Here is a 27,990-nt window from a genome sequence, read left to right on the forward strand (position 1 = left end):
GAAATGGCAGGCAGCCAAACCTGAGTTCAGTATGAGAAACTTACTTGGAAAAAAAGAAAAGGTCGTTGCAGATGTAATTAAGTAAGAATCTTGAGTTGAGATCATCCTGGATTATCTGGATGGTCCCAAATCCTTCTCTTCTGTAAGGACAAGTGTACTTACAGAAGAGAAGACAGACACAGAGGCGAAGGCCATGTGAAGATGGAATCAGAGATTGTAGTGATGCAACCTCGAGTCCGTGCGTTCCTGGAACTGACAGGAGCTGGGTGACGCAAGGGAGGATTCTCCCATAGGGTCTCGGGACGGAATGCAGACCTGACGACACTTTGGCTTTGGACTTCTGGCCTCCAGATCAGTGTGAGAATAAATTAAGGTTGTGGTCATTTCTTAAGGCAGGCCCAGGAAACTAATATGCTATTTTATACCAATTATCTAAGTAAGGATTCTGCTGTGTTTTACTTCATAATAATCTTGGAAGGTTAGTGTTTCTACTCAAATTCTTGTCTCCACCCAATGGAGACATTATCTGTTCTGTGAGGTTTGATGAAAACCAAAAGGTGAGTGCTTCTGGGTCATTTTTACCTCCCATAGATGCCCCAGAAAGTCCATTCAGTGCACAAATATGAAATTTCTGAGTCAAGTAGCCTCAACAAGTGGTCTGAAGAGTCAAACTTTCTTTAAGAAAAGTGGCGCTTGTCCTGGCACGATATTTCTATGGGAGAAAAGTTCCACTTACAATGTCCCACAAGTCAGCAAAGTAACTGGGTCAGGGAGCTGGGATACCTTGCTTATGGCCCCGTCTATCTCTGGGCTACTTTGTCTCTGATGCCTCTTCCTATGAGGGTGTTAGGCAAGTTCGTTTCTAGGAACCTTTTGAAATGAACTATTCACCGAGCCTAGAGTATGTCTGTCCCCTGTATTCATTCTTCCTCACCCTATTGGTTTCCTGAGTATCACACATCATAATTGGTGGTTATATGAATACTTGCTTCTCTGTCTGCCACAACTACAAGTTCAAAGAACATAAAAACTCACTTAGCATGTTGTCTGATACATAGTATGTCCTCAATAAAAATGCATTAATGAATAAACAAATCCATGGGTGAATGTTCGGAGCAGAGAGCAAGAAAATGTCTATGAGCTACTTTGGGGTTGAAATCAGATTGTTCAAGGACGCTTTTTTTTTTTTTTTTTATCCCTACGTCAAAAGCCATTGGATTTCAAGATTGAGAGATAAGTGGTCATTTAGTTTAACTCCCCACTTGATGCACAAGTGCCCTTTTCAACCTTCCGTACCAGCATGACCAAAGGGTTGGCTGAAACGTCCGTGGTTACAGAAAACTCACTATCTCACAACTTCTGGGCTTTTCCATTGGCTTTCTTTCCCTACTCTTCCCAATCCCTGCGATCTTTTTGGTAGCATTTTCCACACCTAATGGAGCAGAGGCCTGGAAGTCTGGAGGTGGGATGAACAGGGGGACTCCCAGAGTCTGGGAACCAGCGGCTTCAGGAGGGCGCGCTGTGGCTGACTGCGGGATGCAGTAGTGGCGCCACCTTCCTGCTGGGTTCGTCTCCGGGCACGCAGGGGGTCCTCCTTCCCAAGCTCCGGTTCTCCTCTACTAGGCCCTCGGCCGCAAGCCGAGGAATTACCTGCAGCCGCCAGGGGTCCGCTTTTTCCGCCAGGGAGTGGACGCGGAGAGGCGGGCGTTGGCAGTCACCCGCCTCTCCCTCCCTTCTCCCCGCCCCGTCCACGCCCCCATTTCCTTCGCCCCTCCTTCCCAAACACCGCTCTGCTCGGTCAGGAGTTGCTCCTGCTGCGAGGAGTTTCCAGCCGCCCCACAGCAGAGTCTTCGCTGGCCCGCTGAGCGTGAGCCAGGCAAAGGGCCAGAGCCCGGGCGCCGTCTCCGTCTCTGCTGTCCGTTTGGGTTGGACCCTGGCATCCAGGTGGGACCCGCTTCTCTCTACTCCATTCCCCTACGGCCACCTCTTTCCGCCCAGGGCAACTCCAGGAGCCGGGCTCTGGGGCGCGCGCGCCCGGCGCGCAACCCGTGGACTACGTGGGGACCGTGAGTTCGGGGCAGCCCAGCGGTGCCGCCAGAGACGCCAGCGGCCGGGGGCGCTTGGAGGGGCCCCGGAGAGCTCTCGGCTTCCCGGTGCTGGGGAACGGGAGGCCCCGGAGGGGAGGGGAATCACGGCTCGAGGCTGAGGGCAGGCAGCGGAACCTGGGCGCACCTGGGGGAGGCTCAGGAAGGATTTGCCAACTGGCCAACTTCTTTTCCAGGTCTCCTTCTTACTTTGGAAACTGAAGGGGCTGCGCCATAAACCAGTAAGCCATGGGGCCTGGAGGAAGGTTTTCTTGGTTTGGATGACAAAACAAAAAAATTGTGTTTAGACCTGACCCTGTTTTCCACCTTCCCTTGCTGTCCTCAAGCAAATGAAAAAACAAGATAACAGGAAGCAACCCCAACCGAAGCACTCATTTATAAGGCATTCATAGAGGTGTGAAAGAGAGACCCAAGTGGGGATTCACTTTTGAAGTGTCAGGTGCGATGAGGCTGGCTAAGAAATTGATTATTCTGGGCACTATTTCTAGGACTGTGTTTGTAAATAGAGGGTGACCCTGGCTCTTGTATACCTGAGGGAGTTCTTCATATTGAGGGTTCCTCGGAGTGTCCTCTGTTACCATTATTTACATAAGTGTCGAAGTATAGCGAAACAAATGCTCTTTTAGAGCATTGGAGTTGGAGTCACAATTTTGGTATGATTTGCCATTTATCTGGGACACTGGTTAACTTCTCAGATAAGTTTCCTCATCTGTCAAATTAGAGGGTTGGATTAAGATTCTACTGGCCTTTTTTTAATTTAAATTTTATTTTTAAAATATATTTTATTAATTATGCCATTACAGTTGTTCTATTCCCCCCTTCATTCCCTTCCACCCTGCACACCCCCCCCCCCCACCATTCCCCCCTTTAGTTTATGACCACGTGTCTCAAGTTCTGTAGATTCCATTTTCCCATACTATTCTTGCCCTCCCCCTATCTATTTTCTACCTACCGTCTATGCTACTTATTTTCTGTACCTTCTCTCCCCTTCTCCTACTCCCCTGTTGCTAACCCTCCATGTGATCTTCATTTCTATGGTTCTGCTCCTGATTTAGCTGTCCTCTTAGTTTGCTTTTGTTTTAGGTGTGGTTCTTAATAACTGTGAGTTTGCTGTCCTTTCACTGTTCATCTTTTTTCTCTTCTTTTTCTTAGGTAAGTCCCTTTAACATTTCATATAATAAGGGCTTGGTGATGATGAACTCCTTGAATTTGATCTTATCTGAGAAGCACTTTATCTGCCCTTCCATTCTAAATGAAAGCTTTGCTGGATAGATCAATCTTGGATGTAGGTCCTTGCCTTTAATGACTTGGAATACTTCTTTCCAGCCCCTTCTTGCCTGTAAGGTCTCTTCTGAGAAATCCGCTGATAGTCTGATAGGAACTCCTTTGTAGGTGACTGTACCCTTATCTCTTGCTGTTTCTAGAATTCTGTCCTTCATTTTAATCTTGGCTAATGTAATGATGACGTGCCTTGGTGTGTTCCTTCTTGGGTCCAACTTCTTTGGGACTCTCTGAGCTTCCTGGATTTCCTGGAAGTCTGTTTCCTTTGCCAGAGTGGGGAAGTTCTCCTTTATTATTTGTTCAAATAAGTTTTCCACTGGTGGCTGTTCCTCTTCTTCTTCTGGTACCCCTATAATTCGGATGCTGGAGCATTTAAAGATGTCCTGGAGGTTCCTAAGCCTCTCCTCATTTTTTTGAATTCTTGTTTCTTCATCCTTTTCTGTTTGGTCATTTTTTTCCCTCCTTCTGGTCCACTCCTTTGATTTGAATCCCAGTTTCTTTTCTATTACTATTGGTTTCCTGTGCATTTCCCTTCATTTCAATTAGTTTAGCTTCCATATGTTCCTCTGATTTGTGACTAAAATCAACCAGTTCTGTGAGCATCCAGATCACCAGTGTTTTGAACTGTGCATCTGAAAGTTTGGCTATTTCTTCAGTGCTTAGATTTATCACCTCTGGGGCTCTGAGTTGTTCTTGAGCCATGTTTTGATCTGTTCATGCCTATTATGTATGAGGAGCAGAGTGTTAGTTGTTCACCAGGGCGGGGCCGCCCAGGTTGCTGGTTTGTGACGCTGTATGTGGGGGCGGGGTCAGAGAGGGACAATGGCGGTTCCCTCTGCCGCTTTCCACCTCTGGGGCCTGTGAGGTTCGTCTCATCACCGCTAGCTCCTTCACTGGTTTATCTGCACGAGAATGTGTGACCACGGTTCACCCTCAGTGGGTCTGCCTGCTTCTCCACACCTGGGATCCGCGCACAGCTGCTGGTGCACCTGGGTCTTGCACCTGGGGTTGGTCCAGTGGCTCTTTCCTGCCTGACCCGCTCTGCTGCTGGCTCTACCCCTCTTACCAGTTTGGCTGAAGGGTTGGTTGTTGTCAGACTTCCGTGTAGTTCAATTTTCTGTAGTTTGGCTGCGTTTTTGTTGCTCAAACTTTGTTGTTTTTAAACTTGGTTGTGTGAGAAGGCGAAGTGCTTCCACCTACACCTCTATCTTGGCCGAAGTCCTTCCACTGGCCTTTTAATAATATCTAAGGCATTTCCCAATTTAAAAATTATAATTCTTGAATTAACATGTTAGATTCTTTATTTCATGACAATGCTCTTAGCATTTTTGTTTATATGCATTTATGATTTATATCTTTAGGATTTTTCAAACAAAAATAGAAGACAAAGATACTTGTAGAGGGGTTCAGAAATATATAGTTTATATGCAAATACTTAGCTCATCTCTCATGCTGCCTTAAAGAATCATGTTACCAAAAAGAGTCATGAGTTCAGTGGTAAGTCAGTATTTACAACGCCAAAACAAAATGTGTGACTTCAGCATAGTACTCATTCTCTTCCAGTATTTTACATTTGGAATACATAAAAATGGTTCTGGAGGAAAACACAAATTTTACCTCCTGTCAATTACTGATCCTAAACAGTGCTTGTTACTTTTTAGCATAAAGTTGTGTGCAGAATATTAAAAAAATGGTTTCAGCCCACTTCAGAGCCTCTCTGAAATTAAGCTCAGGAGCAGAGATGCCAATTTTAGTAATGCATTTTAGTTGCCTTGGAATTAATCCCAGAAAATAGCAGAGGTTAACTAAACCTACAAACCAGAAATTAGGAATTTCCACACACACACAAAGTTATACAAGAGTGAAAAAAAGAAACAACAACAAACCACTACTGGTGTAAGCAGACAGAGAATGTTGGAATGGCTTTGGTTGTCACTTGTATTTCAAAACTACTTAAGACTTAGTCATCTGTCTTCAGGATGGGGTGAGGAGTGGTCTGGTTCTTTCTGGTGGTTTTGAGCTAAAGTAATGTGTTTCCACCAGCATGTGTGTTGTATGTGGTTTGGGAGAGTGGAATGGATTTGAAGTACTCTTTCATGAACACATTTGAACTTAATTTCAGTGCCTTTTTGCTTTTGGGCTGGAGGTGTCAGCAATCAATCATTTAGCCATTTGTCTTTCCTTATATCCTCTGGTGAAGTAGATAATCATCTCCTTTGAAACAGATGCTCAAGGAACTCAGCAAATTATGGAATGAATGCAGGGTAGTAAAACCCTGCTTTCTTGTTGCTTGTTGGAAGACATCAGGAAACAGTGGATAAATCTGACTGTTCATGGTCTATAGTTGACTCATTCATAGCTTAGAGTCATCATTATGGTTGGCAGAAGCTCTATTCCACTTTTGTAATATAGGGATTTGACTCTCATGAATTTACCAAGAAACAAATCATGTCTTCACCCTTAGATCACTATTATATAACCAAATGGTTTGTGTCTGCAGTGCAATATCTTGGAAATAAAACGAAAATATCCAGAAAGAAATGAATTGTCTTGGCAGTGACTTACTCTACCGCACTTTTTCATACTCAGAGCCCAAAACACAATACCGTCAAAAATGAAGACAATGGCTTATAGTCTGCTTTAGTTCTTAAGATTTTATGTGATTCACAAATTCTACTTTTAATTAAATCAGAAAGGCACAGATGTTCACCTACTGGCCAAACCTGGTACATATAAGTTTTTGAAGTTTCAATTTAAATTTTGTCTGCTTATAATTTGAAATATTCCTTTACAAATACTTTTTAAAACTTTGTGACAATTGTGATATTATCTGTTGTCTTTTCATACACATGATCTTACTAATTAAATTTTTTAACACTGAACCATAACATTTATAGGGAAAAGTCATAAAATAAATGTACTCATTGACAAGTAATATTATGGATAATTATAAGGCAAATACCCCAGTGTTCACTATGTAAGAAAGAGAGCATTTGCTAATAATACTCCGAAACCTCTTGCTTATTTCTTCCTGATCACAAGGTTTTTAAAAACATTTTATGTGACTGTGGGAGGCATTCTTTCATAGATTCTTTTGCTTAACATTATGTTTGTGAGATTAATCCATTTCTTTGTTCCCCTTTAAAGAAAAAAATTTTAAGTTGTTTATATTCTTTCTCTCTAATTGATCTTTTCAGTTTCTCTTCAACTCATTCTTACCAGTCTTTTGTTTTCAATACTCAGCCAAAACTACTCTTATCAAAGTCACCAGTATCACCATCTTTCCTAAATCTGATAGTCAGTCATCGGTGTTGATCTTACTTTGCCCACTGGTAGTATTGTCACAGTTGAAATATTTCCTTGTTGACTTCCGGACACTATGCACACTGGATGCCCTCCCTCACTGGCTACTCTTTTCTGTCTCCTTTGTTGGTTTGTCTTCTTCTCTTCGAGGTTTTGAGCTTAGAATGCCTTAAGACTTAGTTCTTGGAGCGATTTTCTCTCTATACCCTTTGATGATTTCATGCAATCTTTATTTTTCCTCTAGTTTCTATATTTTTATGCTGATGACTCCAAAACAATAGCTCAGTCCTTGACTTCTTTCCTGTATAATGCATATCTCTCCATCCATCTGCCTACTTGGCATTTCCATTAGGATGCTAGTAGACACCTCTAGTTCAACATACTCCAAATGGAGTCTTCATCTTGCCCAGCTCTCTTTATCTGCATGCTTTCCCATCTCCTTCAAATTGCTTAGGCCCACAGTCTTAGAATCATTTTTGATTTCTACCATTCCCTTATACCTTAGTACCTCAGTTATGAAGTGTCAGAAGATCTTTTTTTGCTCTATCCTCAAAATAAATCCAGAACATAATTACATCTCATCTCCTTCAGGGCTGTTATCCTGGTCTGAGCTTCCATCATATCTCACATGGAGTATTGCAAGGGCCTCCTAACTGGTCTTCATGCTTTTATCCTTTGCCTTCCATTATCCATTTTTAAACTGCAGTTAGAGCTTGCGTTTTTACAACATGTCAGATCATGTCACTTTTCTGCTCTGAACTCCCCAGTGGCTTTCTAGTTTATACAGAGAAAGAAACGAAGTCAAGATGGCCTACAAGGCCCTACCTCATTTATCCATCTCCTCCCCTTTGCTATCTGATCTCATTCCCTACTGTTTTTCCCACTCACTCAGTTCCAGCTACACTGGATTCCTTGCTATTCCTTGACTATATTGGAGACCATGTTTGCACTTCAGCTTTCTCTGCCTGGAATGCTTTTCCCCCAGATATCCATCCACATGGCTTACTCTGTTACTGCCACTTCCTTTAAGTCTTCATTCAGTTGTCTCCTTTTCCATGAGGTCTACCCTGATTATTGTATTTAAAATTATATATATTCTTACTTTCTCCTTTCCTTTGCTTTTCTCCATAGTACTTGTCACCTTTTAAAATACTGTACAACTTTTATCATGTTTTCCTGTATCATTTCTAGGAGAAATGTAAACCCCATGGAGGCAGATTTTGTTTTATCTTATTTTACTTACTAACATATCCATTGTACCTGGAATAGGACCTAGCATGTAAGAGGTGCTCAGTAATTTTTTTGTTTATTTAATGATATCGTCGACTGTGGCTCTTGCATGTTTGTTTTTGTTGCCAGATATATTGCATTGTGTGAATGTGTCTTTGTGGTTTACTGGTTCCGATTGTGGATAACTGTGCCACCTCATTCCTTGCTGTAGCATGGATCAGTACTCCATTCCTTTTTATGGCCAAATAATATTCCATTGAATGGATACACCACGTTTTGTTTATTCATTCATTAGTCAATGGACATTTCGATAGTTTTCACTTTTGGGCTATTATGAATAATGCTGCTACTAACATTTGGGAACAAGTTTTTGTGTGAATGTATATATCTCTCTTGGGTATACTCTTATACCAAAGAATAGAATCGCTGAGTTTATGGTAACACTATGATTAATATTTGAAAATTCGCCAAATCATTTTCCAAAGTAGCTGTCATCATTTTGCATTTCCACCCGCAAAGTACAAGGGTTCTAATTTTTCTACATCCTTGTTAACACTTGTTATTGTTTGTACTTTTGATTATAGCTGTCCTCGAGGATGTGAAGTGGTGTCTCATTATGGTTTTGATTTGCATTTCCTGATGACTAATGATGTTGAGCATCTTTTCATGTGCTTATTGGCCATTTGTATATCTTTTTTGCAGAAGTACGGTTTGCCAATTTTTTCATTGGGTTATTTGTTTTTCTGTTTTTGTGCTGTAATAGTTCTTTATGTACAGATAAAAATCCTTTGTAAGGTACACAATTTGCAAATATGTATACCCATTATGTTGCCTTTTTAAAACTTTTGATGGTATCCTTTGAAGATCCAAAGTTTTAAATTTTAATGAAGTACAATTTAACAGTTTTTTTTTATTTACTTTTGGTGTAATATCTAAAAAAACATTACCTAATTCCAGGTCATGAAGATTTATGTAGGCACACTCATTTTACTGTACTTCACTGTAGAGTGCCTTGGATATACTACATTTTATACAAATTAAGGTAAGACCTTCCACCAGCGAAAATAAAGTTTCTTTTTTGAAATATGTGTTTAATTTTACATTTTTAAAAACAATTTTTTCAACTACAGTTTATTTTTTAAATTATATTTTATTGATTATGCTATTATAGTTGTCCCGATTTCCCCCCCTTTTTCCCCCTTCCACCAAGCACCCACCACTCCCTCAGGCAATCCCTCCAATATTATTCATGTCCATGGGTCATTCACATGAGTTCCTTGGCTACTCCATTTCCTATATTGTACTTTTCATGCTGATTGCTATTCTGTAACTATCTATTTGTACTTCTTAATCCTGTCACCTCTTCACCCATTTCCTCATATCCCTCTTCCTTCTCGCAACCATCAAATTGCCCTCCATATCTGTGGTTCTGTCTCTGTTCTTGTTTGTTTAGTTTGTTCTTTGGATTCAGCCGTTGACAGATATATAGTTGTGACATTTTATTGTTCATAGTTCTGATCATCTTTGTCTTCTTAAATAAATCCCTTTAACATTTCATATAATAATAGTTTAGTGATGATGAACTCCTTTAGTTTTTCCTCCTCTGGGAAACTCTTTATCTGTGCTTTGATTCTAAATGACAGCTTTGCTGGGTAGGGCAATCTTGGCTGTAGGTCACTGCTTTTCAAGACTTTGAATATTTCTTGTCAGTCCCTTCTAGTCTGCAAAGTTTCTTTTGAGAAATCAGCTGACAGTCTTATGAGAATTCCTCTGTAAGTAACTAACTGCTTATCTCTTGCTGCTTTTAAGATTCATTCTTTATCTTTAACCTTGGCATTTTCATTATGATGTGTCTCAGAGTGGGCCTCTTGGAATCCATCTTGTTTGGAACTATGTGCCTCCTGAATTTACACATCTAATTCCTTCACCAGATTAGGAAAGTTTTCTTTCATTATTTTTTCAGATACATTTCCAATTCCTTGCTCATTCTCTTTTCCTTCTGGCCACCTCTATGATGTGATTGGTGAAATGCTTGAAGTTGTCTCAGAGGCTGCTTATACTAATTATCCTCATTTTGGGGGGTTCTTTTTTTCTTCTTGTTCTGATTGGTTGTTTTTTGCTTCCTTAGGTTCCAAATTATTGATTTGATTCTCGGCTTCATTCATCCTACTGTTGTTTCCTTGTAAATTGTTCTTTATTTCAGTTAGTGAATTCTTCATTTCTGACTGGGCCTTCTTTATGCTGCTGAGGTCCTCATGAAGTTCCTTGAGCATCCTTATAACCAGTGTTTGGAACTCTGCATCTGATAGATTGCGCATCTCCATTATGTTTAGCTCTTTTTCTGGAGTTTTGATCTATTCTTTCATTTGAGCCATGTTTCTTTGTCTCCTCACTTTGGCAGCCTCCCTGTGTTTGTTTGTATGTATTAGATAGAGCTGCTTTGACTCTGTGTCTTGGTAGTGAGGCCTAATGTAGTAGGTGTCCTATAGGGTCCAGTGGCACAGCCTCTCCTGTTACCTGGGCTGGGTACTTGAGGTGTTCCCTTCATGTGGGTTGAATACACCCTCCTCTTGTAGTTGGGCCTTGGTTGCTGTTGGCAGGTCAATGGGAGGGATTTACTCGAGTCAGCTGTGACCACTTACCACCAAGCTCCCCCCTCTGTGGAGGGTCAGCTGGGCAGGAACAGGGTTGTGGTGCTCTGATGTGGTCTGTATCTGTTACCACGTAGAGGAACAATCAAAATGGATGCCCCAGTTCACTGGGTGTGCTGGCCCTGGGGTTTTTCAGCTGGTGCAGGCCAAGGTCAACCCCACTCCCCCGTGTTTTGCCTGGGACTCCCCTGCCTGTGCTATAGAACAATCTGAGATGGCTGCTACTTGTCCTGGGCTTGGAGATTCCCAGGAAAAGCCAAGCTGTGATCTAGGCTGGCTGCTGCTAGTGTTGTTCCTGGGGCAAGAGGCATAGGTGCTTGTACTTACTGAGGCCAGCTATTGCTTGTTTGAAAGGATTTTGGAAGTTGTGAAGCATGAGCTAAGACCCACCATGGAAAAGCCACCATTAACAGTTACAAGTTGGATGGGTTGGAGGATCTCCAGGGCAGGTAAATAGTGTTAGCCAGGTTATGGAGTCTGAGATATGGCAACCACCTGCTGGCTCTGTGGCTCTGCCCACCTTTCTGTCTGGGGGAAAACTGTCTCTCAGCCCTGGTCTTGATGCCAGACAGTTCAGTTCCTCCCCATATGCCACCGGTACCTTTCAAGACCCTACTCTGGTGCTGGAGCTTAGAGGGAGTGAGTCTGAGTAAGTTCGTTTGTGGGTTCTTTAAGAGGAACTTCTTGGAGCTTCAGAAATTCTTCCTCTTCCACTAAATCCCTGCTAGCTTTTCCAGCCCGAAGTTATGGGAACTTAAGTCATGGGATGTTATGAGATGCTAGCCTGTAGTTTTCTTTTATTGTAATATCTTGTATTTTCCATCTTGGTACCTGAGTGATGCTGGCCTCAGAATAGGTGCGGCAGTATTTAAAACACTTGGTTTTATATAGTTACATATTCTGCCAGCAACCTTGCTGAATTTTCAAATTAAAGGTCCAAGAACTTACACAGAGATACTTTTGGATTTTCTACTTTTCTTAAATAATGACTGTTTTGTTTCTTCCTTTATAATCTTTAAACTTTTTTACCCTTCTCTTGCTGCATTGACTAAGACATCAAGTATAACAATTATTTTAAGTGCTTACAGAAGAAATCATTTTGCCATTGAGAGTGATGTTTGCTTTGGTTTTGGTTAGATATGTTTTTTGAGATTTACTTAGTTCCCTCTGTTTCTAACTTGCAAATAGTTTCAGTTTTGGGGGGTCATGAATGGATATTGACTATTATACAATGCTTTTTTATACTTACTGATATAATCAAATGCTTTTCTTCCTTCAATTTATTAATGCGGTAAATTGATTAATTGTTTTTTAAATATTTTATTTATTTATTTTATAGAGGAGTTAGGGAGGGAGAAAGAGAGAGAGAGGAACATCCGTGTGAGAGAGATACGTTGATCAGTTGCCTCTTGCACGCCCCTAGCTGGGGACCCAGTCTATAACCCAGGCTTGTGCCCTGACTAGGAACTGAACCTTTAGGTTTGCAGGCTGGTGCTCAATCCACTGAGCCACACCAGCCAGGGCATGCTTTTTAAAATAGTAAATCATAGTAGTCCCCTGCCCCACTATCTTTACCATAATAATTGTACTCATGCTATATGCATTTTTTACGCATTGCAAAAATCCATTTGCTAACATATTGTTAAGATTTTTTAAAAGCCTGTAGTCTTACATAAAGATTGGCTATTATGTTACTTTTTCAAATTGTACTTGTTGCATTTTGGTATTAAGGTTATTATCTATAAATTTGAATTGTCAAGTGTTTGACTTTTTCTAGTCTCTGGAAGTTTTTTGCTAGTTTAAAATTACATGTTGCATTGTAAAAATCTTTGGTGAAACCAGATTTTTTTTACCATGAAATTAATTTTTTATGGTTATAGGACCATTCCCTCTCTCCCTTCGTTCCCTCCTCCTCTCTTCTTCCCTCTTTCCCTCTTCTTCCTTCCCTCCTCCGCTCATCAGCTTTGGTAAATTATATTTTCTAAGAATTTGCTTATTACATTTAACATTTCAAAATTATTGCCATGAAATTGGTCCTGATGAATTCTGCATTAATGCCCTGCTTTTGCTGCTGATATTGGTTATTTGTGCCATCTCTCTTTTAATCCCATCAGAATTTTATTTATTTTACTTGTCTTTCAAAACACCAATTTCATGATTGTTGATTTTTACTTTTGTGTGTTTATTTTCTATTTTATTAACTTCAACTCTTACCTTTATTTGACTTTTTACTTTCTCCATTTTACTTTTTATTTCTCCATTTTACTTTCTTTGAATTTTTTCTATTCCTTTCTAATATCTTAAAGTGAATGATAGCCCATTAATTTTCAGCCTTTCTTCCTTTCTGGAATATCATTTTCTCATGATTTTGAATTTCTCTTTAAGGACTCCTTAATCTGCATGGAATAAGTTTTGAGGTGCATCTTTCACTGCCATCAATGTAAAATATATTTTGATTTCTATTTTGTCTGTTTTGTCCAGTGGTTTGCTCAAAATATTTTGTCCTAAAATAGGGCATCTGTGCAGTTATGTTTTTGCTGTTTATTTCTGCCTTAGAGTGTCTATGGTCAGAGAAAGTGGTCTGTCTGGTTTTGGTCCTTTGGTTTCGTTTGTAACATGCTTTGTGCCTTTGTGTGTGTTCAGTTTTTGTAAATGCACTATTGGTGCTTGCAAATAGTGTTTAATCTGCATGTTGAGGGAGCAGAGTTCAATGTATGTCAAAGTTGTTAATGTTGTTCCAGGTTACTTGTTAGTGTTTTTCCCATCTCATGTATCTTTACGTATTATATATATATATATGTTGTTTTGCTTATTCTATTCATTCTTTAGGAGGGAGTGTTAAAATCTTCCACCATCTGTATGGATTTCTGCTTTTTTTTTGTAGTACTCTGAATTTTCACTGTATATATTTTGAAGCTACATAATAAAATGCTATTTTGAGGTTATATTATAATTTATACACACATTTAAATTATATATTTCTAGTGAATGGAAGTTTTCATCAACTGGAGTGACTCTTGTTTCTGCTGCAGCAGGATTATATTGGGGGGATATTATTTTAAAACTTATGTTTACATATGTAACAACCTTTTAAAATAGTTCTGAGTTAGGGTTATCCCCATACTGTCTTTTAGCTTTAACATAAAATGTTTTAGCTTTAACATAAAATGTACTATATCTACTCTGTAAGCCCTGAAATCTGACATGCCAAGCCTAAAGATGTGACTAGTGCCATTATATTATTTTTAAATGAATTTTAGTAAGTGTAAGAAATATAAGAGACAGAAATGCTGACTATGTAGTAAAAATCATAGTCAAATTTAAGTGCCATGAAATTGGAAGTTTAAAATCTTTTTAAATAATTGTGAACACTTAATGTGTTTAAAGTAGGCTATGGGAAATTTGGGGGAATAGTGATTCTCACTGAATGAAAGTCAGCAAGTCACTTACTTTCTCATAAAATTAGTATGCTAGGTTCTTCCCACTTAAACAATTTTACACAAATGAAGTCTCCCCCAGAGTGAAAACAGTTCACTTGCAGTTAGCTGGGGAGAACATTTGCTTGGTCATTGAAGCACTGATGTAATCCCCTCCGTGGGGATAAGTGGTGGTTCTGCTTAGCACAGCATGGGGGCCAGCTGAGAAGAGATCGGAGCTGTGGGGAGCCATGGCCTGGTGAGGTGTGGCTGATCTTGAAGGAGAGAGTCACACATTTGAGAACTAGTGGAAAAAAATTTGTGTTATCCTATGGACTCATTTAGTCAAACTAGAATAGTATGGACTAGCAAATGAAAATTACCTGCTAGAGATGCTTAGCGGGTGTTGTGGTATTAACATTAATTTAAAGTCTTTGCCAGTTAGTAGGGAAAGATCTAGAAATAATATAGCCTTACAAATGTGTATACATATGTGTGTAATAATGCATAAAAGAGAGGAAGAGGAAGGAAGAGAAGATTGGGGGGGCAGGGAGGGAGAAGAAGAAAGAGAGAGAAGGGCTCTATTCTGGCACAATAATTTCTAAAAGTTTATGGGAATGTATAAGTGTTTATGTGTTTGTACTGGATAATAGCTAAACTTAAGGTCTGAGCCAAATAGAGATTCTCATGAGCTTCTATAATGGTATTATAATAGGCTTTAAAAATGTGAACTCATGTTTAAGAACAGCTGTTACCAAATATCTATTTTGGGAAGGCATAGGACAACGTAGTTTTTCTTAGAATTATATTATCTTAGTTTTACTTTAACTAGCAGCTGTTATTTGGGGTTTTCATAGTTTCTATGAAAATTAAGAAACTATAAACATGAGATATTTGAACAGTTATATTTTTGTATGCACCAACAAAATTTCTGAGCCAAATTGGTCAATGTTTAGGAGAGAAAGAGAAAATAAATTATAAACACACATATAGTAAACAGAGAGAAAGTATGTTGACACCTTCATAGTAGCTCCCAATAATTGTAGTTGCTGTAACATTATTAAGATGTTACTCTTTGAATTTGACACACTTACTGTATTAGACTTACCCTGGAGGTAGCTGGGTATTTCTCTAGCCACCTAGAGAGTGTCTTGCAACAACATTGTCAGTCACAGGTTTGATTTAGGGGAGAAAAGATTTTTGCCCAGAAAGAACAGTATGTACATATGTTCTTTCTGTGAAAAACAGTCATCTGCACAAGTGGCCTCATGGTCTTTTGATTCCAGATTTGCAAATCAGTGCTCACGCAGGGGTTCCTCTTGTGTTTTACAGATATTTTTTGGCTGATCTTGAATCTTTTTTGTAATACTTGCAATATGCTTCATATCCTCCCCATTCTTCAAAGGGGTGGTTAAATCCCCACTTTCCTTTGGGAGCTCTTATGATTTCTCCAAAGTAAAAGTAATCTCTCTGATTTCTCCTAATTACCACTCTTTTTAGGTAGTTGTGATTCTTTAAATCTAGATACTATGATTTTTAACTATTTAAAATATTATTTAACTATTTCACAATGCTGTTCATCTTTTATTTAGAATTTATTGTACCTACTGGGAGAGCTCTTTTAGGAATTTTTAAATGATGATTTTTGTTTAAGTCTTATCACTTTCATAGGAGATCATAAACCAAAGAACTTGGTTAAGGGATTCTTGTTTTTATATTCAGAATCTGGTTTTCTTTTTAATCACATTGCAGTTCAATGTTGTTGATGTTCATGTTTTCCCAAATGATACGGTACTCTGGGTTATGAAGAATATTTGGGATATGCACTTCATAAAAGAATGCTTCACTATGGTTTCTGAGATTTTCTTCTAGGTTTGTCCATTTTACAAATTTTATGCTGGATGTTTATTAATATTGTCATAAGATGTCAATGAAAGATTTCTAGACAGTACTCAGCACTCGTATTCCTTCATTAAATGGTCTTTAAATAGGTTGTTGATCAAAATATTGACAAGTTAAAATTATCCAGTCTGTCGTGAGGCAAGTGCCCCAGTTTTTATGTAAGCAGTCAATGACAGGCAGATCACAGCTGCTTCCAGGCCATCGGTAATTGTAAGATGACATCGATTTTAACAAAGATCCTAATGTCAGAGATGTGAAAATATTGTGAATCTTAAAATAGAAGAAATACAGTACTATTCTTTTCCTTTGCATTTCTTAGAGTTCAACTACAATTTCATAATATGAAACTTTTGTTGGCCCTTGGACTTTGATAGTAGCTATTGTCTCTGAAATCTCAGAGGACTTTATTTAATTAAAATAATTAAATAATAATTTTGCATGAAAAAATCCATTCATATGGCTACACAGACGTACAGAAAAAAAATAGTACTCCCGAGGCCCAGTACCCTCACTATGCCAGTCCCGATCCTGGTGACAACTGGTTCGAATCATGTCTCGGTTTGGTTGTTAGACTCGCGGCTACCCTTCTAAGGCTATAAATATACTCAGGCTGCTTTTTTCTTTTAACATTTTATCAGATATTCAGTTAATATTTAAATGAGTTGATTTAGGTACAGATTTTTAAATTACTTTGTAGGTAAGATGCTTATTCTGACTCAAGATTGTTGACTTCAAATTTTTGAATTGTAGCTGATCCCTCTGCCTTTTCAAGCAGTTAATTTCAGACAAGGTCACACAATTAGAGTCATTTCAGTAATTAAAGTACTTGAAAGTATGTTTTCAAAGTGACATGCTATGTGCCAGGATGATGGAAAATATGTTTTTTCATTTCAAAGATAATTTAAGTCTTTAAAGCTACTTGATGGGAATAACAACCAATTTCTATTGTAAGTGAAGAAATAAAAGTAAACATACTTCAAATGACAAGGTTACCACAAATAGACCAGATAATATTTATTTTGTTAAATATTTGACACTTGAAGGAATAATGTTTTTCATTTATATTTAAATGAAATGCTTAAATGTTATTTAAGTGAAAGATAGATGGGTACTTCTCCTGCAGAATAATAAAAGCAAAAATTAGTGGCAGATGGACTTTATTAAGCTTATTCATCAAGGCAAAGAATTGTCAGAATAGCTTTCCTTACTCATAATTTTTCAAATCTAGAGACTTTATGAGGTCATTGGAATAATTTATTTCCTGCCCAGTTATCCATTCAAGCACTAATTGAGACTATCCTGTTTTATATTTAAGTAGAATCTTATACATAAAAGTAACACAAAGAGAGTTCCCTACAATAGAAGTTAAACAGTCTGATTTTCTTCTGAAAACCGATAATATCATAATTTATCAGAATGTATATTTTGATTTTTTTGTTTAAAGTTTATAGTAATCATTAAAGAGTTAGTGTTACATTTAATATGCTTACTGTGCTTAATGCATTATGCAAATAGAATTATTGTCTCCACGTCCAGGTATACTTGATGCATCATTTAGATCAGGCTATGACTGAGTCTTTGTATGCTTCAGAAATATTTCTTCAAACATATTAATTAAAACACATTTCTCCTTTTAATTGTCAACATGGAATGACTACATACCAGGACAATGTTAGACAGTATTATCTCAAAATCCTCAGAGCTTGGTATCCATCAGTGGCTCAATTTAGGGAGCTAGACTAACAGAGGATTGTCTGAGGAAGGAGCACTCCTTTGATTACCTACATCAAGCATTAGAAATGCTGTAGAAACCATAAAAAATACCAGTCAGAGATGAAGAATGCAGTATCTGAAATGAAGATGCACTAGAAGGAATCGATAGCAGAGGATCAAATCAGTGATTTAGAGGGCAAGATAACAGAAAACACCCAAGCAGAGCAACAAAAAGAAAAAGAAGCTAAAACATGAGGAAACTCTAATGGCTCCTGGGACAACATCAAGCCCAACAACATCTGCATCATAAGGGTATGGAAGGAGAAGCGAGAGCAATGGATCAAGAACCTGTTTTAAGAAATAATGGCTGAAAACTTCCCTAACCTGATGAAGGATAAAGACACAACTGTCCCAGAAGCACAGAGAGTCCCAATCAAGATGAACCCAAAGAGGGTTTAAGACACATCATAATGAAAATGGCAAAGGTTAAAAATAGACAGAGAATCTTAAGAGTGGCAATAGAAAGGCAGTTATCTTTAAGGGGGCTTGCATAAACCTAGCTGATTTCTCAACAGAAGCACTTCAGACCAGAAGGAAATGGTATGAAATACTCAAAACGGTGAAAAACATGGACCTAAAATCAAGACTACTCTACCCAGCAAGGCTATCATTTAAAATTGAAGGTGAAATACAGAGATTTCCAGACAAGAAAAAGCTAAAAGAGTTCATTACCACCAGTCCAGTAGTATAAGAAATTGCAAAGGGCCTTTCTGAAAGAAAAAACAAAAGGAAAGGAACATAGATATAAAGAATAAAATGGCAATAAATAAGTAGCTATCAATAATTACTTTAAATGTAAATGATTAAATGCTGATATCAAAAGAGATAGGATAGCTAAATGGGTAAGGAAACAAGATCCATATATATGCTGTCTCCAAGAGACCCACCTCAAAACAAAAGATACACAGAGACTGAAAGTAAAGGGATAGAAAAGGTATTTTATGCAAATGGAAAGGAAAAAAAGCTTGGGTGGCAATACTTTGGCTTCAAAATAGGCTTCAAAACAAAGGTCCTAACAAGAGACAAAGGAGATTACATAATGTGAAAGGGATCAGTTGAGCAAGAGGATATAATCCTTGTAAACATTTATGTATCTAACACTGAAGTACCTAAATATATAAAGCAAATCTTGATGGACATAAAGGGACAGATAAACAGTAATATAGTTGTAGAAGGGGATTTTAGCACCCTATTGACATCAATGGATAGATCTTCCAAACAAAAATTCCAAAGGAAACAGCAGCCTTAAATGACACACCAGACCAAATAGATTCAATTGATATTTTGGGAGCATTCCATCCCAAAGCAGCAGAATATATATTCTTTCAAGTGCACATAGAACATTCTCTAGTTAGATCACATGTTAGAGCATAGAACATGTTAATAAATTAAAGAAGATTGAAATCATATCAAGTATCTTCTCTGACGACAATGCTGTGAAACTAGAAATCAATTACAAGAAAAAAACTGAACAACACACAATGACATGGAGGCTAAATAACATGCTCCTAAACAGTGAAATGGGTCAACAATGAAATCAAGGAAGAAATCAAAGGTTACCTTGAGACAAATGAAAATGAACACACAACTCCAAATCTGTGGGTCACAGCAAAAGCAGTCCTAATAAGAGGGAAATTCATAGCAATATGGGCCTACTTCAAGAAGCAAGAAAAACTCAAACAAACAGTCTAACTTTATTCCTAAAGGAACTAGAAACAGAACGACAAACAAGGCCCTAAGTAATAGAAGGAAGGAAATAATAAAGATTAGAGCAGAAATAAATGACATAGAGACTTAAAAAAAACAATACAAACAATGAACAAAATGAAGAGCTGGTTCTTTGAAAAGTTAAACAGATTGACAGCCTTTAGCCAGGCTCAAAGAAAAAGAAAGGACTCAAATAAATAAAATTAGAAATGAAAGTGGAGAAGTAACAGCTGACAACACAGAAATACAAAGGATTGTAAGAAAATACTGTGAAGAACTACATGCCGGGGCTGCTTGGGCCAGCTGAGGATGAAAGGCTTTCCCCTGCCACTCTGGGTTGGTGTGCCTACAGCATTTCTAAGGTGATGCTGAGGGAAACACCTATGAATGTTTCTGTGACCTTCCAGACACTAGAACATCAGTTCAGAAGTTCAGATTTCCACTACCTAGAAACAATGAAAGAGCTACACTTGCTTTTTGGAGAACTGAAAGATTGTGATAAAGAGCTTAATGATATGGTTACAGTACATCAGAGACAACTTCTTTCATGGGAGAAGAGGATTGGTAGAAAATATTGACTTTGGAAGACTATTAACGCAAATTAGGTGAGTGACAGGAAAGACCTGAAATAATGAGGTTACTCATGGAGATGGTAAAAAGCTGTGAATCTAGTCAAATAGAATGACAAACAGCTTTACAGAAGACTCAACTACAGCTGAAGGAAATGGTTCAGAAGGCAACCCATTCTTCTCCCCTCTCTGGAGACCTTGAGAACAAAGATATTATTGAGGCAGTCAGTCATGTTGTAGAACATTCAGGTAAATTTAAATCCTTAGTACATGCATTATATGATGCCAAGATGGTGGAGACTTGTATTGTGAAAGAAAAGCAAGATTATAAGTAGAAATTGAAGAACCTTAAGATTGAAATCAAATGAAAAGAGGATCTAACTGAGAAGATAACAGAAAATACTCAACAGTGAGAAGAGATTATTTGCTGAAGCAAGAGATGAGTTGCATACATGATGAATTGGTTTTTACTATAGAGAAAAAAGGAAAGATGAGTTACTTGTATTGCAAGTCAAAGCAAGAACATACAAACTCAGAACTGTATTGTCTGAGACAGATTTACCTAAAAATAGTAGAGTGATCAGCAGCTTTTAAATTTCAATGTGGAAAATTCTTAGGAATTAATACAGATATATAACTCAAAGATGAAAGAATCGAAGGCCTTGGAGTGTAGACTTAATGGATAGAAAAATCTTAGTCTCTGGGAGGAAAACTCCAGATTGAACCCTAAAACAAAAGTACCCTGTGTAAAATCAATGCAAAATCCCCTAAAGGTAATATAATTGAGATTCAGACTGAAGAGAACCAGCTCTCAGAAACTTCATCAAACTTCATTTGATGAAAAGCCATGGCATGATGTCAGTATTTACCTGAACCTTGCCAACTGTTCAGGTTCAAAATGACCAGAAAAGCAGGATGCCGAATGCCATGATCACATGGAAAGACTGGGATTCTCATGTTGACGAAAAAAATGAAGCCTGTCTGGGTGAAAATGACATGTGTGAGTTCAGGTGCTGCCACTCAAAAGACTTCATCATCGAGGCCCCAGGCCATATGTCTCACATCTAGAGGATGAGTATTTTCAAGCCTTCTAAACTGCAGGGAGTTGTTCACCACAGGTCTGTGTGCACTTGTTCAGAAAGTGCCAGTGGAACAAAATACAGCTTCTCCTCGGGTGAGCTAATTGTCACTCGGCATTCCTACTGTTTGGGTTCTGCCTTAACAGAGGATGAGAAGTTGGTAGAGACAGCATCTTCTGATAAAAAGAATTCACGTACAATTTTGTTGGTGAACAAAGATGCAGCATTGCTCAGGGAAAAGGATGATTTTTCTGCTACAAGTCGTCTTAAGCATCTGCAGGCAGAATCTCATCAGATGGTTACAGATCTGTAGTACTCTGCTCCCCATCAGCTCTGAGAGTTTTAACAGCATAGCCAAACATAGCTTAGAAGTCTCAGAAGAGTCAGTTCAAATAAACACCTCTCAGTAATCGAAGAAAACAAAAGACTATTCAATATTCAATATTTGTGGAAGCAGATTTCTCATATATATATGCAAGGCAGGAAGCAGATATCAATATCTAATACTTAACTTTGAAAACACAAAGAGGATTGGAATCCTTCATAAGCAACATTTCATACCAAAGGGGAGCAGAAACTGAAAGCTCATTTTTAAACATCTCTGTTTTGTTTGTTTTCAAGTTAACCATTTGCATAAATCAGATATTTTTTACATGTAAGAAATTAGACCTTATTGTCTGTAGTATATACACAAACTTGGAATTATGCTATGAGAGAAAATGACTTCCCTGTAAAGATACATACTATGATTAAATACCAGAGAACTTCTTTAAAAGTACAAATATCAAATTGAGAACCCCTGTACATAAAATGCTGTTTTCACTATCTGATTTTTTAAAACCTCTACATACATTTAAATTATAACCAGTAGCTTATCAGAATGAGCTCCAAATGTATGAGGACTAGTATTCTCTTTTCTTGTGGTTTTAGCTCTGAAATTTGCTTGTAAGTAGACATAAAGTTATATAAAATATTTATGACTGGAAGTTATCTCCTCTGTTACTGACAGTTGAGGTCCTTGTCTCCCCAGGCTGAGCAGAGCCCTGTCTTGTCTGGGTCTGTAGTTGTCCCATCTACTTATACAAACAACAGCTTGCTGAAACATCAAGCTTTATACGCATTTAAAAAATGATTAAAGTCTAAAACACTTGCATTTTAACTTGTTATTTAATTTTTAAAGAATATACTATGTGCCTCTCTGTCCTTCTAAGAGAATTGATCAGCTTCAGTCAATAAAATGATGTTTAGTAATTTAAAAAAGAAAAGAAGAACTCTATGCCAGCAAATTGGACAATCTGTACAAATTGAATAAATTCCTAGAAACTTCAAAACTTTTGACAACCGAATCTGGAAGAATCAGAAAATCTGAATAGACCTATTACAACTAATTAAATCAAAGAAGTAATTTTAAGAAACCTCAAACAAACACAAGTCCTGGTCCTGATGCCTTACAGGTGAATTATTCCAAACATTCAAAGAAGAGTTAACACTATCCTTCTCAAACTATTCCAAAAAATTCAAGAGGAGGCAAGATTCCTAAGCTCATTTTATGTGGCCAGCATTCTCCTAATTCCAAAACCAAATAAAGACACTACAAAGAAAGAAAATTATAGACCAATATCCCTGATGAACATAGATGGAAAAATACTCAAGAAAATATCAGCAAACCAAATCCAGCAATACATTAAAAACATTATACATCATGATCTAGTGGATTTATTCTGGGGATGCAAGGTTGGCACAATATCCACAAATAAAAGCGATACACCTCATAAACAAAATGAAAAAAAAAATCACATGGTCATGTCAACAGATGCAAAAAAAGCATTTGATAAAATCCAGCACCCATTTATGATAAAAACTCTCAGCAAAGTGGGAACAAAAGGAACATACCTCAACATAATAAAGGCCATGTATGACAAACCCACAGACAACATCATAATCAATGGGCAAAAACTAAAAAAAAAAAGTTCTGTAAGATCAGGAACAAGACAGAGATGTCCACTTTCACTATTCTTTTTAAACATAGTACTGGATGTTCTAGCCATAGCAATCAAACAAGAAGAAATAAAAGGCATCCAAATTGGAAAGGAAGAAGTATAACTGTCATTACTTGCAGATGATATAATACTGTATGTAAAGAACCCTAAAGATTCTACCAAAAACTACAAGAACTGGTAAATGAATTCAGAAAAGTAGCAGGATACAAAATTAACATTTAGAAATTGGTGGCATTTTTATATACCAATAATGAACTACCAAAAAGAAAAACTAAGAACCAATCCCATTTACATTTGCAACAACAAAAAATAAGATACCTAGGAATAAATTTAACCAAGAAGATAAAAGACTTACACTTTGAAAATGATAAGTTAGTGAAGGAAGAAATTGAGGAAGACACAGATAAGTAGAAGCTCATAACAGTGTCCATGGATAGGAAGAATTAACGTCATTAAAATGTCCATGCTACCCAAAGCAATCTATAGATTCAATGCAATTCCTATCAAGATTCCAATGACATATTTCACAGAAGTTGCAGAAATATTCGAAAAATTTATATGGAACCACAAAAGACCCTGAATAGCCTCAGCATTCTTGAGAAAGAACAAATTTGGGGAGTATCATGCTACCTAATATCAAACTATACTTCAAGGCCATTAGAATCAAAACAACATGGTACTGGCATAAAAACAACATAGAAGTTAATGGAGCAGAATAGAGAGCTCAGAAATAAACCCATGACTTTATGGTCCCTTAATATTTAACAAAGGAGGGAAAACACGCAATATGGTAGAGAGTCTATTCAATAAATGGTGTTGGGAAAATTGGACAGATAGGTGCAAACAAAAAAGAAACTAGGTTACCTTCTTACACTATACACAAGAATAAACTCACAATGCACTTAAAGACTTAACATAAGACTCAAACCATAAAAATCTTAGAAGAAAACAAAGGTAATAAGATCTCAGACTTTTCTCTCAGTGACATTTTTTTCCTGATACATCTTAAGTAAGGAAAAACAAAAGAAAAAAAGAATTAGTGCTGCATCACACTAAAGCTTTTGCACAGCAAAGGAAACCATCAGCATAATGAGGACAACCTATGGAATGGGAGAACATATTCACTGATTATACATGTGATAAGGGGTTAATATCCAAAATTTATAAAGAACTCAGACAACTTAACACCAGAAAAACAACCAATTGAAAAGTGAGCAGAAGACCTGAATAGACACTTCTACAAGCAAGACATGCAGTTGACCAATAGACATATGAAAAATTGCTCAACATCACTAATCATCAGAGAAATGCAAATCAAAGCTACATTGAGATAACACCTCACACCTGTCAGAATGGCTATTATCAGTAAATCAATAAACAAACGTTGGCTCAGATGTAGAGAAAAGGAAACCCTCATGCACTGTTGGTGAGAATGTAGATTGGTTCAACCACTATGGAAAACAGTGTAGAGGTTCCTCAAAAAATTAAAAATGGAATTGCCTTATGACCCAGTGATTCCACTTCTGAGAATGTATCTGAAGATGCACAAAACACTGATTTGAAAGAATATATGCATCCTTATATTCATTGCAGCATTATTTATAATAGTCAAGATTTGGAAGCAGCCCAAGTAGTCATCAGCAGATGAGTAGATAACAAGAAGTGGCAGCACATTTACATGATGGAGTGCTATTCGGCCACAAAAAAGAAGGAAACCTTACCTTTTGTGACTGCCTCAGCAGACCTGAAGAGTATTATGCTAAGTGTAATAAGCTAGTGAGAGAAAGACAAATACCATATGATTCCACTTATATGTGGAATCTAAGGAGCAAAATAAACTAATAAAATAGAAACAGACTCATAAAGAGCTCAAACTGACAGCTGCCAGAGGGGAGACACTGGTGGGGGGAAGATGAAGGGATTAATTAGTACAAATTTGTACTAGTAGAATAGCTACAGGGATGTGGTTTACAGTGTGATGAATATAGTCAATAATGTCAAAATAAGTGGGTATTGGTCCAGGTGGGTCCAGCTTGGGGCCCATGTGGGGGAACATTCTGTAGAGAGCATGATTTTCTGGCTACTTTGCTGTACAACTGACACTGATGTGGAATGGTACTGAATATAGAAGAATTCTTAATTTCAGAGTTTTGCACAAATTTTACAGAGTTTGTCAACCTTATTAAATTATAGCTTTAATTTTGGGTGTATGAGTGTCTTCCAGGCAGTTGGCACATTGCTGTCACTAAATTCTCTATAAGGTATATATTGAATGAGAATCACCATTCTGAAATTCTCTGTGGTATTAAGTTGGATTCTTAAAGAGCTGTGTGTGGATGATATTAGAATGCTTCTTTTAAAGACTGCTTTTTCTCAGTTTTGTCTTGGAGTGATGGCACCAGCTTACTTTGGAGAATATTTCAGAGAAAAGTTATATCTTGCGATTCACTCATTCATTCAGTTAATATATATGGAACACCTACTATGTGAGAGGCAGGCTTTTGTGTATGAAGGATGTAATGATGAAAAGGCAATAGTAAAAAAATAAGTTATTGGTCTGGTGGAGTTGACATCCTAGTGGAGAGAGTTAGACAATAAATAAGAAAAATAGAAAATCACCTTCACATTAGTATTAAGGAGAACAAAGTTAAGCACAATAACAGATATGACAGATTGGGGTGGGGAAGGTGTTGACATTTTAGATAGGTTGGCCAGGGAAGGCTCCGCGAGAAGGTGACTTGAGCAGAGGGGAGAGCAGTGGTTGATGAGGTCAGAGAGGTAACAGGGATTCTGTGCAGAACTGAGACTTTTACCCTATATGAAAAGGGGAATACAGCAGTGGTTTGGGAAAGAGGCATAATCTGACCTCCACATTAACAAGACCACTCTGGCCACTGCATTGAGAATAGATTGATTTGGGGAGCAAGGGCAGCAAGCAGCAGGGAGACCAATTAAGAGGCTCTTCTGCTCTTCCAGGGAAGAGCTAGTGGTGGCTTTAGAGTGGAATATTAGCAATGGTGGGGGTGAGAAATGATCAATTTTCTAACTTCCTCTGAAACTCTGCTACTATTAGGATATTAATGAGAGTGTTACCTCCTATCTTAAAGTTAGACAATTTTTTTTCTGTTCTTAGTGTTAGGATTATTTGTACATTTCCCTAAGCTGTTGCTCTTATTTTATATTAATTACTCTGAATTTATAATTGAAAAATTTGACCATACAAAAGCTTAAAGTATAATAGCTCATTCTTACAAAGTGAATTCCACTTAATGACATTTTGTATATTAGACTTATTTTGGTAACTTTACTACTAGTTTTCCCTTTGGAAAACAGATAGGACAGATAGGAGGCAATGAGCAGACCCAGTGAGGCACACAAGGCGGCTGGCTGACTGCAGTCACACATTCTCGGGCAGATAAACCAGATGAAAATGGGGAGCAAGACAGACTGTGCAACCCAGGGCCCCAGCACTGGGAAATAAAGCCTAAAAGCACCAATTGAAAACATTGTGGGGGCTGAGGTGCTGGGAGAGACTCCCAGCCTCACAGGAAAGTTTGTTGGAGAGACCCACAGGGTCCTAGAATGTACACAAGCCCACCCACCCAGGAATCAGCACCAGAAGGGCCCAATTTGCTTGTGGGAAGCAGGGGAAGTGACTGAAATCCAGCAGAGAGTGCAGCGAGCCCCATTGTTCCCTCTCAGACCCCTCTCCCACATATAGTGTCACAACCCAGCTACTGGGTTGCCCCACTCTGGTGAACACATAAGGCTCCACCCCTTACTATGTAAGAGGCATGACAAGACCAAAAATGGCTGAAACAGAAGAACAAATCAAAGCCCCAGAGCCAATACTTTTAAGAGACCAAGAGTTACCCAACCTATCAGATGCACAGTTCAAAGCACTGGTGATCAGGATGCTCACAGAACTGGTTGATTTTGGTTGCAAATTAGATGAACAAATGCAGGCTATGCTAAGTGAAATGAAGAAAATACACAGGGAACCAAGAGTGATGGAAAGAAAACTGGGACTCAAATCAAGGGAGTGGACCAGAAGGAAGAAAGAAGCAACCAAGCAGAAGACAATGAAGAAACAAGAATTCAAAAAAAATGAGGAGAGACTTAGGAACCTCCAGGATATCTTTAAATGTTCCAATATCTGAATTTATAGGGGTACCAGAAGGAAGAGCAACAAGTGGAAAACTCATTTGAACAAATAATAAAAGAAAACTTCCCCAACCTGGCAAAGGAAATAGACTTCCAGGAAGTCCAGGAAGCTCAGAGAGTCCCAAAGAAGTTGGACCCAAGGAGGAACACACCAAGGCACATCATAATTACATTAGCCCAGATTAAAGTGAAGGAGAGAATCCTAGAAGCAGCAGGAGATAAGGGGACAGTCACCTACAAAGGAGTTTCCATCAGACTGTCAGCTGATTTCTCAAAAGAGACCTTATAGACAAGAAGGGGCTGGAAAGAAGTATTCCAAGTCATGAAAGGCAAGGACCTACCTCCAAGATTGCTCTATCCAGCAAAGCTTTCATTTAGAATGGAAGGGCAGGTAAAGTGCTTCTCGGATAAGGTCAAGTTCAAGGAGTTCATCATCACCAAGCCCTTATTATATGAAATGTTAAACGGACTTATGTAAGAAAAAGAAGATAAAAAACATGTATAGTAAAAAGACAGCAAACTCACAGTTTTTAACAACCACACTAAAACAAAAACAAACTAAGCAAACAACTAGAACAGGAACAGAACCACAGAAATGGAGATCACATGGAGGGTTATCAACAGGGGAGTGGGAGAAGGAGTGAGGGGGAGAAGGTACAGAGAGTAAGTAGCATAGCTGGTAAGTAGAAAATAAACGGGGAGGGCAAGAATAGTATGGTAAATATAGAAGCTAAAGAACTTATGACACATGGACATGAACTACAGGGGAGGAATGTGGGTGGGAGGGGGTGTGCAGGGTGGAGGGGAATG

General features: G+C 38.2%; 1 protein-coding gene and 1 pseudogene across 5 annotated transcripts in view; both read left to right on the forward strand.

Annotated features, from left to right (window-relative positions):
* The first annotated feature begins 1,800 nt into the window (after positions 1–1,800).
* Positions 1,801–27,990, forward strand: part of LEPR (leptin receptor) — an 89,400-nt gene continuing 63,210 nt past the window's right edge. For 2 of the 5 annotated variants that reach the window (XM_053655400.1, XM_053655396.1), the window contains exon 1: positions 1,801–1,944. The gene's annotated coding sequence lies outside the window, so the exon portion shown is untranslated. Of the gene's footprint in view, positions 1,945–1,969; positions 2,067–2,281; positions 2,327–8,938; positions 8,962–27,990 lie in introns of those variants that run through there. The other 3 variants (XM_053655397.1, XM_053655399.1, XM_053655398.1) reach the window with 3 other exon arrangements.
* LOC128625858 (coiled-coil domain-containing protein 62-like) lies at positions 8,969–27,944 on the forward strand (annotated as a pseudogene).

This window comes from Artibeus jamaicensis, unplaced genomic scaffold (assembly GCF_021234435.1).
Source record: "Artibeus jamaicensis isolate MK-2021 breed Jamaican fruit bat unplaced genomic scaffold, CSHL_Jam_final scaffold_1019, whole genome shotgun sequence".
Lineage (NCBI taxonomy): Eukaryota > Metazoa > Chordata > Mammalia > Chiroptera > Phyllostomidae > Artibeus > Artibeus jamaicensis.